Source organism: Priapulus caudatus, unplaced genomic scaffold (genome assembly GCF_000485595.1).
Source record: "Priapulus caudatus unplaced genomic scaffold, Priapulus_caudatus-5.0.1 Scaffold272, whole genome shotgun sequence".
In the NCBI taxonomy this organism is placed as follows: domain Eukaryota; kingdom Metazoa; phylum Priapulida; class Priapulimorpha; order Priapulimorphida; family Priapulidae; genus Priapulus; species Priapulus caudatus.
In genome coordinates, this window is record NW_014577333.1 from 156,552 (window position 1) to 159,722 (window position 3,171).

The 3,171-nt window shown below is 43.1% G+C and overlaps 1 protein-coding gene across 2 annotated transcripts in view; it reads right to left on the bottom strand.

The window, feature by feature from the left end:
- The window catches only part of LOC106808393 (glutamate-gated chloride channel-like), a 144,151-nt gene that overhangs the window by 140,364 nt on the left and 616 nt on the right, over positions 1 to 3,171 (bottom strand). The gene's annotated exons all lie outside the window — the stretch shown is intronic.

Consider the following 3,171-nt stretch of genomic DNA (forward strand, 5'->3'; position numbering starts at 1 on the left):
AGACTTGTTGGATAGGAAAGGTGCAGATGTATACATGGTAGATGTGGCAGGTGTAGATGCAGACATGTTGGATAGGAAAGGTGCAAATGTATATATGGTAGATGTGTCAGGTCTAGATGCAGACTTGTTGGATAGGAAAGGTGCAGATGTATACATGGTAGATGTGGCAGGTGTAGATGCAGACATGTTGGATAGGAAGGATGCAGATGTATACATGGTAGATGTGGCAGGTGTAGATGCAGACATGTTGGATAGGAAGGATGCAGATGTATACATGGTAGATGTGGCAGGTCTAGATGCAGACATGTTGGATGGGAAGGGTGCAGATGTATACATGGTAGATGTGGCAGGTCTAGATGCAGACATGTTGGATAGGAAAGGTGCAAATGTATATATGGTAGATGTGTCAGGTCTAGATGCAGACATGTTGGATGGAAAGAGTGCAGATGTAGACATTGCGGACACGAGCGTGGGGGGATGTTATCATCCAGATGAAAGTGAACCTAATGCGTCGAATAACGATGGCTGAGTACCTCGAAGACAGAAATCCGATCAAACTGAGAAGAAACACTCTCAGGTTGATCAGATTTCTCTCATCGAGGTAAAATTTTATTTATCGGTGATTGTTATGATCTTTTCTTGTGCTCATTAGTAGTTTGTTGGTTCCCGATGGGTTATACCAAACTGCCAAGGGTTCTCGCACACTATAGACCTCCGTCTCATATGTACGTGTAGCGATCAGTTGTTGACCCATGTGACTTTAGTTTAAGTAAATAATGAAAAGGTCTTCTCCTCATATATCTATTTCCTATATATCTCCTCCTTATTTACTTCTACATATAAACTCGATCATGCGAACTATTCAAACAATTAACTGTTTGAGGAGTCATTGATAAACGGCGAATAAATATGACGGAACTCAGTTTATGATAAATTTCTATTGGTTCCATCTACGCATAGAATTAACTAGGCATATAGTACCGTCATTATACGCATACGTATAATCAATAAAGATAATCAGTGAAGTCTAATTTTTACTAATTTCAATTATTTCACCGTAAAAGCATTTCAAAATGCAACTGGGCGCTTACTAAATCAAAATTCGAAATAGTGTAATGATGTTTATAGTAATTAACTACATTTTTAGAGCGCCATTAAACGTTGTGATGCAGAGATGTGATTACTAGTCCAATTTAAAGTTAGGTCAGCACTAGACGAACCAGTACTGGTTAAATGGTTTGCCAGCGATGCAATCGAACCGCGGACTGTAGTATAATCTAGCTTAATCGTAATACGCAGGGTGGGATGAAGCTTGTTCTAGATTTAGGCACTCAGCGGGATCAATTAAATGCTGTCACCTGAATTAGCTTTATTGATGATTAAGTTATCAGATTTTTTTTCGTCTTTGAGGGTATTGTTAAGGTAAATCGATGGACGCCGCTAACCTTTATATACAAATACATCAGAGAGCGCCCGTAGGTGACTATCTCGCTCCGCCACCCTCCCCCTCTCACTTGCTTATCTCTCTCTTTCTCTCTCTCTCTCTCTCTCTCTCTCTCTCTCTCTCTCTCTCTCTCTCTCTCTCTCTCTCTCTCTTTCTCTCTCTCTCTTTCGCCCTAGTTCTCTTTTTCTCGCGTCTCTATTGCATCAATTTTATTATCTTTACTGGTTGTCAAAGCTTAGTAACGTGGATACGCGCTCTTACGCAAAGGATCACAACAATAAATAAAGCTTTTAATGACGAAACCCCGTGTTTTCAGGCGTGTACGCGTGTCGACCATTGATAACCTTCTATGTGTCAAACACTTCACATTTGAATGACTCTGCATTACGTATATTGTACCATCGCGACGCTCCTTGCATGGGCACAAAGTACGAGCATGCTTTACAACATTGCAAGGGCGACGAGCAAAATATGCCACGAAATCGATAAAAGGTCGAATACAAAACCTGAAAACGCCTGTCTGCCTCGCCGTCGGGTTTAAATATTGCGACATATCAAAGCGAAGTGCAACCACCCATCGTGGGCATTTTCGCAAGAGCATTTTCCTGGCGACTTTAATTTCTAGTTAATATTTAATGACACGTCACGGCGAGCATTAACATATCCGAGCCGCATGCATGACGACACGGAACAACAGCAGGCGCCCTTAGCGCAATCAACTCGTTCTTTCTCACGAATGAAGACTACTAAGCACGTATGATCGATGTCATCCCGAGAGAGAGAGAGAGAGAAGTGGCTACACGACAGTTTCAACTCTGTCGCGATGTTTCTGAAATACCCGCAATATAACAGTACCGCGTTGATTTTCAATTGGCATATACATCAAAGTGTCGGATTGTGCTACGCACGGTGACATGCGTAGAGCGCGTGCCCTGTAGGCGCGCGTATGCACGCATGCACGCACACGCGCACGCACGCGCACGCGTCTTTGTGATGACGAGCACTACGACGCAACATTTGCAACGCACGATGATGCTGCGTAATTTTCATCAGCGATTTCCTATTTTCCTGAGATATTCGAGTCAGCATGAAATGAGTCGCCACTGTCGCCTCCTGAGCGAGAGAGGCGGAAAGGGAGAAAGAGTGAGTGAAAGAAAGCGAGAGGGAAAGCAAGAAAAAAAACGACAGAAAAAGATAAAGAGAGAGAGAGGAAGGGAAAGTATGAAGAAAGAGAATGAGAGAGAGAGAAAGAGAAAGACGTACAGAGAGAAAGAGAGAGAGAGAGAAAGAGAAAGACGCGCAGAGAGAGAGAGAGAGAGAGAAAGAAAAAGACGCGCAGAGAGAGAAAGAGAGAGAGTGAGAGAGGGTGCGTAGGAGGAAACGAGCGATAGAGAGAAAGAGAAAGTAAAAAGGCAAGATAGAGAGAAAGAGCGCGAAATACAGAATGAGAGAATAGAGAGAGAGAGAGAGAGAGCGAGAGAGAGAGAGAGAGAGAGAGAGAGAGAGAGAGAGGAAGAGAGAGCGCGTGGTAAAAAATAGGTCTGGAGAAACAGAGGGAGGCGTTAGAATAATAAAGAGAAAGAGAGAGCGAGCGAGAGAAAGAAAGAAAGCAAGAGAGAGAGAAAGAAAGAGAAAGAAAGAAAGAGAGAGAGAGCGAGAGAGAGAGAGAGAGAGAGAGAGAGAAAGAGAGAGAGAGGCAGAGAAAAGGATGTATGGAGAAAACGTGC